The following is a 13,177-nucleotide window of genomic DNA, read 5'->3' as shown; positions in this document are numbered from 1 at the left end:
TCAGTGCTGAGACTGGTCAGACTGATTATGACGCAACACACAAGCATGGCCGTGACGTGGGTTCCTCATCCGGTGCTGGTCCTCAGAAGCGCCGCGTGTGGGTGCCTAACACTGCCCTGCCACCCAGGTTCACACCGAGGCCATCCTTCCAGGCGCCTCGCCCCGTTCAACAGTTTGCACCAGCCAAGCCCTATGGTGGTCCAACCAACAATGCTCCTCCACGCACCAGTTCCGTGACTTGTTTTAAGTGTGGGGAATCTGGCCACTATATGCGTGAGTGTCCCTAGACCAACCCCAACCAATCTGCTAAAGCTGTTGGCCGTGGCAAGCCGACAGGGAAAGTGTTCCACGCCAAGCCGGCCACCGCTGCACGTGGCCACGTCAACTGTATCTCTGCCGAAGAAGCTCAAGAGGATCCCAACGTCGTTCCCGGTACGCTCCTTGTTAATTGCCACCCGGCATCTGTTCTTTTCGATACAGGAGCATCTCATTCATTTATATCCGAGAACTATCCTCGCTTGCATAACATCGCATTCTGTGACATGCCTTCTACCATGGAGATTTCCACTCCTGGTTCTAGATGGCAAACCTCCAGGGTAAGTCATGGAAATGAAATCCAAGTCGACAGACTTGTTTTCCTTGCATCTTTGATAGCTCTCAAATCTTCAGATATTAATATCATCTTGGGTATGGACTGGATGTCAGCCCATCATGCCAAAATTGATTGCTTCTCTAGAACTGTTCAACTCACCCATCCTTCGGGGAAGATAGTCAATGTCTTGACCCGAATAGCCAAGCGACAGTTATATTCTCTTAACGCCAGCCCTTTGCCAGACCTTGAGGACGTTCCGGTAGTCCGTGACTTTCCGGATGTCTTCCCAGAGGAATTGCCAGGTGTTCCACCTGACAGGGATGTTGAGTTCGTAATAGACCTCATTCCAGGAACCGTCCCGATTGCTAGAAGACCCTATAAGATGGCACCACTAGAACTAGCCGAGCTTAAGAAACAACTCGATGAGTCCTTGAAAAAGGGTTTCATCCGACCTAGTTCATCTCCGTGGGCTTGCCCCGTCCTCTTCGTCAAGAAGAAGGATGGTACGGACCGGATGGTTGTAGATTATCGACCTGTCAATTTGGTCACAATCAAGAACAAATATCCGCTCCCCAGGATCAACGACCTGTATGATCAGCTCGCTGGATCCTCAGTCTTCTCCAAAATGGATTTGAGGTTGGGCTACCATCAAATCAAAATCAGGAACGGGGACATTCCTAAAACGGCCTTTGTTACTCGTTATGGCCAATACGAGTACACCGTCATGTCCTTCGGTTTAACCAACGCTCCAGCCACCTTTTCTCGGTTAATGAACTCAATCTTCATGGAGTATTTGGATAAATTCGTCGTGGTTTACCTCGATGATATACTCATCTACTCCAAGAACGAGGAAGAACATGCCGAACATCTAAGGCTAGTGTTGAAGAAACTTCGAGAGCATCGTCTTTATGCCAAATTTTCTAAATGTGAATTTTGGTTGTCAGAAGTGACCTATCTGGGTCATGTAATATCTGGTAAAGGTATTGCTGTTAACCCTGAGCGAGTTCAAGCCGTCCTTAATTGGACTCCACCTGAATCGGTCAAGCAAGTTCGGAGTTTCCTGGGCTTAGCGAGCTATTGCCGTCGCTTTGTCGAAAATTTCTCCAAAGTTGCTAAACCTCTAACCGAACTCCTCAAGAAAGATAAAAAGTTCGAATGGACTCCACAATGTGAGCACAGCTTTCAGGAACTGAAAAGACGCCTGACATCTGCTCCCGTACTGGTACCGCCAGATTTCTCTAAGGACTTTGTTATCTACTGCGACGCCTCGCGACAAGGACTAGGCTGTATTCTCATGCAAGATCGACACGTAATTGCTTACGCTTCACGGCAATTGCACCCACATGAGGAGAATTATCCTACTCATGATCTAGAGCTTGCAGCTGTAGTCTATGCACTTAAAACCTGGCGACATTACCTCCTCGGTAATCGTTGCGAAATATTTACTGATCACCAAAGTCTGAAGTACATCTTCACCCAACCGGATTTGAATCTCAGGCAAAGACGTTGGGTCGAGTTGATCACAGATTTCGACTTAGGGAATAACTTACACCCCAGGGAAAGCCAACGTCATGGCTGATGCGCTAAGTCGTAAATCTTATTGTAACAACCTGATGTTACAACAAAGTCAACCACTTCTCCATGAGGAATTTCGGAAGCTTAACCTTCACATTGTTCCTCAAGGATTCCTTTCCACCATGGTGGCGAAACCTACCCTTACGGATCAGATCATCAAAGCACAGAAGGTAGATCCGGGAATTTCCCGCATCAAGAGAAACATCAAGAAAGGAGTTGCGAATTGTTTCTCCATTGATGATCAAGGGGTCGTATACTTCGGGAATCGGCTAGTGGTTCCCAAGATGCGAAACCTGAGGCGATTGATCCTTAAGGAAGCTCATGATTCTCCTCTCACCATTCATCCCGGTAGCACTAAGATGTATCAGGACCTACGCCAGAGGTTCTGGTGGACTAGGATGAAGAGAGAAATTGCTAAGTATATTGCTAATTGCGACGTCTGCCGTCGTGTAAAAGCAGAGCATCAACGGCCTGCTGGCACCCTTCAACCCCTAGCTATTCCTGAATGGAAATGGGATAAAATTGGTATGGATTTCATTACCGGTTTTCCCAGGACCAAGAGAGGGAATAATGCTATCTTCGTCGTTGTCGATCGTCTTTCCAAGGTAGCCCATTTCTTACCTGTTCGTGAGAGTATAACTGCTAGTCAGTTAGCAGACTTGTACATCTCCCGAATAGTGTCTCTCCATGGTGTTCCTTTGGAAATTAACTCGGATCGAGGAAGTCTTTTCACCTCTCGATTTTGGGAAAGTTTCCAAAATGCTATGGGAACCCGCCTTTCCTTTAGCACCGCTTTTCACCCTCAATCAAGTGGTCAAGTAGAACGCGTCAACCAGATTCTAGAAGACATGCTTCGAGCCTCTGTTATCTCATTCGGAATGGAGTGGGAGAAATGCCTTCCATTTGCCGAATTTGCTTACAACAACAGCTATCAATCTAGCTTGGGTAAAGCCCCTTTTGAAGTTCTCTATGGACGACGGTGTCGAACACCCCTTAACTGGTCAGAAACCGGGGAAAGACAATTCTTTGGCCCGGATATGATCCAAGAAGCAGAAGAGCAAGTTCGCATCGTTCGTGAAAAGTTGAAAACAGCCCAATCTCGTCAAAAGAGTCAATATGACCGAAAACATAAGGCTATGACTTTCGAGGTTGACGAGAAGGCTTACCTTCGGGTTACTCCTCTGAAGGGAACCCATCGTTTCGGTATCAAAGGCAAATTGGCTCCCCGTTACATTGGACCTTTTCGTATTCTCGCTAAACAAGGAGAAGTTGCCTACCAGTTGGAACTACCTCCGCATCTCTCCAGAGTCCACGATGTCTTCCACGTTTCTCAACTCAGGCGTTGCTTCTCGGATCCTATCCGTGGAGTGGACCACGAAACGCTTGATCTCCAAGATAATCTCACGTATCGAGAGTACCCCATTCGTATCCTCGATCAGGCCGAGCGTACCACTCGACGTCATAATATCAAGTTTCTCAAAGTTCAATGGTCGCACCATTCTGAGGATGAAGCAACTTGGGAAAGGGAGGATCGTCTTCGACTCGAGTATCCCGCCTTCTTTTTGGAGGAACCCAAATCTCGGGACGAGATTCTTTTGAGTGGGGGTGAGTTGTCACACCCTAGCTAGTTCATGCATTAGAGTGTTGCATCATGTCTATTCTTTCATCAGAAACCTGAAATGGGGATGACAGAACCCCCAGCCCCCTCTGAAACCAACTAGGGTTTACTAAAAACTTTTTCAATGAACCTGAAATGCCCTTCTAAAATGCCCATCATTTTTGTCTTGGTTCAGAACCTCTGCCAAAAGTGGTGCACATTTTCCTAGGTCATCTTAGTGTCTTTGAATTAAATCATAGATATTTGAATTTGGGCATTTAAAATTATATAAAATATTTCAAATGCTCAAATATCTCCAAACTAAAATGTTTCATGTTGGAAATAATCCAACTATGGACCAGGAGTAGTTTGGTGATTTTAGGAGTTGCCTAGGTATTTTTAATAATTCAACAAAGTTGCAGAGGAATTAAAAAACAGAAAACAGGAGAAATAACAAAAAACTTACCTGGCGCCCAGCACCCGGCCCACCTGCCGGCCCAGCCCAGCACCGCGCCAGCGAGCTGCTTGCCGGCCAGGCAGGCAGGCAGGTGCCCGACGGCGGCCGCGGCGTGCGCCACGCAGCTGGCCGTCGCCCTGCTTCACCTCCACGCCTCGTTGCTGGATGGATGAACTCCACGCCGAGCCGTGAACCCCCAGGACACCTCCATTCTCCCCCAACTCCTCTCTCTCGCGCTCCCCCGCCATGGCCGACGCCATCGCCGCCACCCCCTCGTCGTAGCCACGTCCTCCGTCAACCCCACGCCGTGCCGCCGTGTCCAGGAGCTCCGCCACCCTCCTCTCCTTCGAGCAAGCCGAGCCCCGAGCGCTCGCAAGGCCCGAGCCCACCGCATCGACCTCGACCGAACCGCCGTCGCCGGAGATCCCCTTCAACGCCGTCGTCGCTCCGGCCCGTCCCCGGCCGCACCAAGTGCTTCGTCGAACTCCCCGTGAGCTTAACCATCTTCCCCTCCCTTCTTTTCTTGCTCCCGAGCTGTGTAGTGACCTCCCGAAGCTCAACCGCACCCACCGCCGGGGAGCTCGTCGCCGACGTGCTCCCGGTCACCCTCCGGCCACAACTTGGTGTCCATCATGCTCACCACATCACATAGCACCTAACCAGCTACTCCCCGCACCTCACCGACCCCTCTAGCATCAAGTTCGCCCTCGGCCGAACTCCGGTGGCCGCCAAAGTCGTCGCCGGCGCCAACTCCGGCCACCCCGACCCCAACGGACTCCACCAAGAGCTGCGGCTCCTCCTCAGCTCCACTCCGATGGCCTCCGCGACTCGTTTGGTTGCCGGAACGGCCAAAACCACTTCCGCCGCCGCGTCGGGCTCGCCGGCGGCTAAACGCCGGTGCAGCCAACCTGGCTTTGACCGCGGGTGGGCCCTGGTTGACCCCGATGAGTCAATGATAGGTGGGGCCCAGCCCTGTTAACTAAATAGGGTTAGTTTTAATTAACTTTAAACTAAACTAATTACCCTGACACCCTGGACCCACAGTCAGGTTTGACCTGGATGTCTCCGTTGACCCTGACGTCATTCTAACGCATGGCTGACGCAATAAATTAATTTCTGGATATATTCTAATATAGGAAATTCCAGAATATAGTTTAAACTTCAAAAATTCATAACTTTTAATCTGTAACTCCAAATCAGACAAGTTATATATGAAAAATGATCAGAAAAATCCAATCTATCCATCTGTACTGTTTTCATGCATGATTAAACAAGTTAACTTGCTGTTTTATGCAGAACAAGATAAAACACTTTAAGGGGCCATGTATGAGTTTGAAATTTGAATCTTTGGGTCAAATTGGTTCAAACCCTTTGGGTCTTAGTTGCATTAGCCCAACACACTCATATTGCCATGTTTCATGCATGCATCATATTGTCGCATATTGTTTGGTGATGGCTATGTATCGGTGTTCTTTGCGGCAGGTTCTGCCTCCGAGGAGTACCGTGATTACCCTAACGAAGAACCATATCAGTGCATCGAACCATCAGGCAAGCAACCAACCATTTGATCATATCGATACAATCCCATGTTCTTGCTCCTGCTCTCATTTACTGCATTAAGACAATGCGTTTCAAACTGCTATGTGCTACGGTAGTTGAACCCATTTCCTCTGCATGACCTGTCATTGCCACAGTAACTAGATGAAACCCACTAGCATGTGTAGGAGTTGTTTGAGCCATATGTATGTGTTGTTCCTACCTTGCTATGCCTGCTATGCTTAGAGTCGTGTCAGGTCTGGTTCATCTGGGTGATGGGCTAGAGTGAAATGATTATGTCGGTAGTGAGGGTGGTGTGGTGAACACGATTTGGTAAAGGTATCGATGAGAGGCCATGTAGGAGTACATGGTGGGTTGTTTCATTGAAGCCGTCCTTAAGCACTGAGATCTGTATGTGTGATTTAAGATTCAGCTACTACCATGCATTGGGCCCGAAACCAATGGACCCTCTCGACTTCTTAATTACCCTAGTTCTCTGTCCAGGAGTTGCAAGTAGTTTCTGGTGTTTGTAGCCTACTGGAGGCCGTGGACAGCGCTGACCATAGGGGTGGGCTGTGATGTGGTAGGTACGTGGCCGGGTATGTCGGGCACCCGTTAGGTGTCTCGGAACCCTGTTCACATCGTTTGGGGCTGTGAGCGAAACCTCGTCCGGATCTCCTCATGGATGGAACCCGAATAGGCGATAAACCTGGACTAGAGACTTAGGTGATTAGGTAGGTCGTGGCCGACACCCATGTTGGGCTTCCGCTTGAAGGTTGCCGAGTACATGTCGTGTAAACGACGGTAAGTGGTGAGAGCGTGTATGAAGAAGTACACCCCTGCAGGGTTATCATGATCTATTCGAATAGCCGCGTCCGCGGTAAAGGACTACTTGGTTTCCTATACAGTTCATAGACAAGTAAATGGAAACTACTAAAAGCCTCAAGATAAGTGTGAGTGCCAAGGATGGCTCTTCCGTAGGAAGACGGAGGTGGATCCTCGGTAGTGTATTGAAGTGGTGAGTAGTGGACTCATGTGCGCAAAACCATTTCAAGTTGGAGTCTCGTAGGATAGCCTAGCCAAGAGTCAAAGCTGGCTTGCTGCAATAACCCCACCAACCCTTCTTGATAATGTGCATGTATGTAGGATCTAATGTAAGTCTTGCTGAGTACCTTTGTACTCATGTTGCTATAATTTACATTTTTACAGAAGACGCTGCAACCCCTTCTGATGGGTTCTTCGTAGACGTTGACATCAATGAGTAGGCTAAGGCCCAGGTGGTGATCCTGAGCTTGTGAAGGACCACGTAGTATAACTAGGCTTTCCAAGCCTCTTTTATTTTACTAGTTGTCTGTACTCACACAAGTTACTTCCGCTGTTGGTTTGTATGACTATATGACTTGAATGCTGGGTCGTGTGACCCGTACTTATGTGTATGTTATGTATGGCTCTCTGAGCCTTAAATAAAGTACTTGTGTCATAGAGTCATGTTGTGATGCCTTGTTGTATTTGCACATATCGAGCATATTGTGTGTATGATTGAAATGCTTGGTATGTGTGGGATCTGACTATCTAGTTGTTTATCTTTAGTAGCCTCTCTTACCGGGAAATGTCTCCTAGTGTTACCACTGAGCCATGGTAGCTTGCTACTGCTCCGGAACACTTAGGCTGGCCGGCATGTGTCCTTCTTCGTTCCTGTGTCTGTCCCTTCGAGGAAATGTCACGCATTGAGTACCGGAGTCCTGCTAGCCCGCTACAGCCCAGTTTACTGGAGTCCTGCTAGCCCAGTGCTACAGCCCGGACCCACTTGCTGATGATCGACACGTTCGTTGCTGGGTCATGGATGCCTGTCCCTGTAAGTCTGTGCCACTTTGGGTTTACGACTAGCCATGTCAGCCCGGGCTCCTTATCATATGGATGCTAGCGACACTATCATATACGTGTGCCAAAAGGCGCAAACGGTCCCGGGCAAAAGTAAGACGACACCCGTGGGAATACCGTGCGTGAGGCCGCAAAGTGTTATGAGGTGTTACATGCTAGATCTATGTGGCATCGAGTCGGGGTTCTGACAGTGCCCCCCTCAGGTACCTCCTGGCTCCAGAAATTCTCTTATATGATATAAAAAATCCTCGCAAAGTTTTGTTCCATTCCGAGAACTTTTATTTCTGCACAAAAATAACTCTATGGTAGTTTTGCTGAAAACAACGTTAGTCCGGGGTTAGTTTCATTCAAATCATGCAAATTAGAGTCCAAAACAAGAGGAAACGCGTTAGGAAAAGTAGATACGTTGGAGACGTATCAAGTCCCCCAAGCTTAAACCTTTGCTTGTCCACAAGCAATTCAGTTGATAAACTGAAAGTGAAAAAGAAAAACTTTTACGAACTCTTTTGCTCTTGTTTCATAAATAAGCTTAAACAACACCCAGATTTTCAGCAAGGATTATAACTAACCATGTCGACAATAAATCTTAAAAATTATATTAACTCATATCAATTACATAAACAACCATAGAGCAATAATACGATATCTCAAATAGCAACACATCATCAAAACAACCATGATATAATATGACAATAGTGGTATCTCGCTAGCCCTTTCTGAGACCGCAAAACATAAATGTAGGGCACCCCCAAAGTTCAAGCAGCGACTAAACATTGTAATTCATGGTAGAAAAGATACAGTCATGATGCACCCAACATTAGCTATACACAATGCATCAGCATGACAGCAATGCTCTCAGGTTCTGGCACTTATTTGAGAAGGTGATGACATGACATAAAAGTAAATAGATAGTCCCTACGCAGAGGGAAGCATGATTTGCATAGGTGCCATAGCTCAAGTTTCAAAACAGTGGTAAATGATATTTTGAGACATGCACCCTTCTTATTCACTTCACGACCACCAGTTATCAATATCTTCCATGCTAAGCGCGCTAGTGGCGGTTCCCAAGTGGAAATGTAAAGGTTATGACTCCGTTTGGAGTTTTTGTTTGATTATTTGTAAGCTCTTTTCTTTTTGTAGTTTGGGACTGGGCATCCCTATTTCCGCCCTTTTCTCATGTGATGGTGAGTGAATAAACACTCGACCTGAGAATAACCTGCTTAACATGGAAGATATCGACTACCTCATGTCGTTCCATGAATGATCCACGCACACAAAAAGGATATTTATTTGAAGTTTTTAGAGGTGGCATAAGCAAATTTACTTAGGACGGCAGGGTAATACCGCATATGGGTAGGTATGGTGGACTCATGGAATAACTTGGGTTTCAGGTTTTTGGATGTACAAGCAGAGTTCCCACTTAGTACAGGTGAAGGCTAGCAATTAGATTGAGAAGCGGCCAGCTAGAGAGGAACAACGGTCATGAACATGCATTATGCATAAGTAACATTGGATACTAGCATGAGTAGGATATGAACACCATGAACATAAATATCATAGAGGCTATGTTGGTTTTGATTCAACTACATGCATGAACATGTGCCAAGCCAAGCCACTCGAACATTCAGAGGAGGATACCATATCATCATACCATATCACAATCATTTTAATGCAATGTTGATATCCAAGATAAGTCATTATTCGCTCCTAGCTACTTATGCATGGCATGAGAAACTATAATCTCTAATTGCCATTGCAAATATGTTTGATCATAACAGGTTGAATCATGGATACTAGGTTAAACATATTTACAAAAACAGAATAAGTCGAGTTCATACCCGTTTCTCTCTGCCACGACCAATTCATCTAATATCGTCATCATTGCCTTTCACTTGCACGACCGAATGATTTGAAATAATAATAGTGCAAGTGTCCCATGGACTAAGCTGTAATCTGCAAACATTTTATTCAAGAGGAGAGGACAAGGTAATATGGTCTCTTTGTTAGATCAACAATAATGCAAATGAGAGCCACATTTTCATTGTGGTCTTCTCCTTGGTATGACTCGATAAAAGAAAAGAAATTCAGAGAAACACACTGAAATATTTTTGGAGTTTTTGGTTTTCCGAAAGCAACCAAATGAAAAAGGGGAAAGCAAAAACAAAAAAACTATTTACACAGGAAAGCTTCCAACAAGTAAAAGAAGAACAAGGAAATCTTTTTGGGTTTTCTTTTTAGGACTACAATAATTTAAACTAGGAAGAAAAATAAAAAAGAAGCAAGAAACATATTTTTGGGATTTTCTCAAAGTTTTTCAAACACACAAGAAGAAAGCGAGAAAAATAATTTAAGCATGGATGATACAATAAAAAAGTGTGAACACCGACAACTGGAGTGAAATGTGTGAACATGAATGTAAGGTCGGTGGGAATACGTACTCCCCCAAGCTTAGGCTTTTGGCCTAACTTGGTAATCACCAGTCATAGAAGCCGTGAAGTCCAATGTTGAAGTGCTGGGGAGCAGTCACCATAGGGCCCCACTGCTGGGGCTCCGACTGTGCTGCCGCCAGGTTGTTCCAGTAAACGACAATGTCCTCAGGCATAACTCTGTATCCGTTCCTGGCAACATAATCAAACAAAGCAGGTGTAGGCAAGGGGATACCATCATGAGTTTCCACACTGAAAACTAAGTGGTAAGGCAAGTCAATATCAGGGCGATCGATAGCAAGAAACTGATGGTCCTTCATAGATGCTCTGTCTAGGTAAACCTTGGGCAAGGGGTGATCATGTTGGCGTATCTGCACATTGAAGTGAGTCGCCAAATGAGTAGCGTAAATGCCCCCATGTATATTACCCTTGAATCTATTAAGGTGAAGGCGACGTGCCACGATAGCTCCCAAGATAAAAGTATTGTCGCCATAAAGTGCGAGGTGCAAAACAGCAAAATCCGGGGCGCTAAGTGAACCCACCTTCTCTCTCGCTAGCAAGCACTTTGTGATAAATAAAGCAAAATAATGCACGGCAGGAAACTGTAAGCTAACGGCAGTGGTGCCCGACACTCCTCTCTCATCCCCCACTGTCAGAGTACGGTAAAAACCATCAAACTCTGAGGGCCTAGGCTCTACCAAACCCCCATCAGAAGGAAGCATGCATATGTCACAAAATTCAGTAAGTGGGATCTGGCGGTGTTCAGCATATAAGTTAAATGACACCTTAGGGGGATTATTCCTTGGATGAAAATGAAAGTTTTGCACAAAGGAATTTCTGAGGAGATAATATTGTTCGCATTCAACTATGATGAAGTCGGTGAGGCCGACATTAACAACATATTGGTTGAACTCTTGGAGGATTCCGGCCTCTCCCATGAACTCATTGTCCGGCCACTCACACGGTCGTAACTCCACCAACCACAGGGTATGAAGATCATTGCCAGAGGAATGCTCAATAACCCCCTTGGAGTTCTTCTTGGAAGCAAACTTCCTAAGGTATTCATCTTTTTCCTATGAACAAAATTCTGAAATTTTTAGTCCACAAAATTTTTCTCAACAAAACTTCACTAAATTGATAGAAATTACTCATAAGGATGTATAGAGGCCATAGCAAGCATTCAAACTACTTAAAACTCTAAGAATTCAACATGCAAGCTCATCTACAGCAGCACCAAGAGTAGCTAATAATTCTAAATATAAACCACTAAAACAAAAATTAATTGGACACATGGAGGAGTCACATATCAAGCAACAAATCCTCGAAACAGTTTCAGAAATGGAGCTTTGAGCAAAGATATCAAAATCCGCGGTTTCGGAGGCAAGAACGCGCGAGAGAGTGTGGTGGTGATTTTTTTCTGCGTGAATGGAGTGGTGTGGGAGGAAGAAGTAAGTGAGGGGGTCCACCAGGTGGGCAGCACCCACCAGGGCGCACCTGGGGGGCTGGCGCGCCCAGGTGGGTTGTGCCCACCTGGTGCACCTCCCTTTGATATTATTTGCACCAGAAATTCATAAATATTCAGAAAAAAATCATATCAGGTTTTCAAAGCATTCCGAGAACTTTTATTTTTGGGTCATTTTTTATTGCACGGGAAAAGCAGAAAACAGACAAAGCATGGCATTTTATTTTATTTAACTAATAAAAACAGAAAACAAAAGGTAGGGACGGAAGGTAGTGCTCACTAAATTCATCAACTTCATACCTCTAAAAAATGACCCATTAATAAGGTTGATCAAGTCTTATTAACAACCACTTTCGATTAGCATGAAACCGAAGAACTTTCGTAAATCGCTAAGTTACCTCAATGGGGATATGAATTTCCCCAACAATAAGCATTTCATATTTCTTTTCGACGGTAGGTAGAGGTAGTTGAAAACTTCCAATAGTGATTGTCGGAGATTTTTCAATAACATTAACACCATTCACTTGGAATTGTTTCTTCGGAAAGTGCACCGTATGCTCATTACCATTGATATGAAAAGTGACCTTGCTTTTATTTCAATCAATAAGATCCCCTGCGGTATTCAAGAAGGGTCTACCAAGGATAATTGACATGTTTTCATCCTCGGGCATCTCAAGTATAACAAAGTATGTCAAAATAGTAACATTAGCAACAACAACTGGCACATCCTCACAAATACCGATAGGTATGGCAGTTGATTTGTCAACCATTTGCAAAGATATTTCAGTAGGTGTGAGTTTATTCAAATCAAGTCTTTTATATAAAGAGAAAGGCATAAACTAACACCGGCTCCCAAATCACATAAAGCAGTTTTAACATAATTTCTTTTAATGGAGCAAGGTATAGTTGGTATTCCCGGATCTCCAAGTTTTTTAGGTACTCCATCTTTGAAAGTGCAATTAGCAAGCATAATGGAGATTTCAGCTTCTAGTATTTTTCTCTTATTAGTGATGATGTATTTCATATACTTTGCATAAGGAGGCATTTTCAAGATATCAGTCAAGCGAGTGCGCAAAAAGACTGGCCTAATCATTTCAGCAAAGTGTTCAAATTCTTCATCATCTTTCTTTCTAGTTGGCTTAGGTGGAAAGGTTATAGGCTTTTGAACCCATTGTTCTCTTTCCTTTCCATGTTTTCTAGCAACAAAGTCTCTTTTATCATATCTTTTATTCTTAGGTTGTGGGTTATCAAGATCAACAGTTGGTTCTGTCTCAACATCATTATCTGGTTCTTTATCATTAGGTTGAGTGTTTTCATGAACCTCATCATTATCTTTTTCATTATCAGTAGGTGAGTGCTCATTAACAGATTAAGTTTCAGCATCAGAGATAGAAACTTCATTATCATTTTTAGGAGGTTTTTCTATTTCAGGTTCACTAGAGGTAGGCAAAGTCTTATCATTTTTCATTTTTCTTTTCTTTTTAGAAAAACCAGGTGTAGTGGTGTTGTTCCTTTGAGAATCTTTTTCAATTCTCTTTGGATGTCCCTTGGGATAAAGTGATTCCTGAGTCATTTTACCTCCTCTAATTGCTACTCTAACAGCAAAGTCACTTATATTATTGTTCATTTCATCAAGTAACTTCTTTGAGAT

This window comes from Triticum aestivum, chromosome 3B (genome assembly GCF_018294505.1).
Source record: "Triticum aestivum cultivar Chinese Spring chromosome 3B, IWGSC CS RefSeq v2.1, whole genome shotgun sequence".
NCBI classification, from domain to species: domain Eukaryota; kingdom Viridiplantae; phylum Streptophyta; class Magnoliopsida; order Poales; family Poaceae; genus Triticum; species Triticum aestivum.
This window is presented reverse-complemented; position numbering follows the sequence as displayed.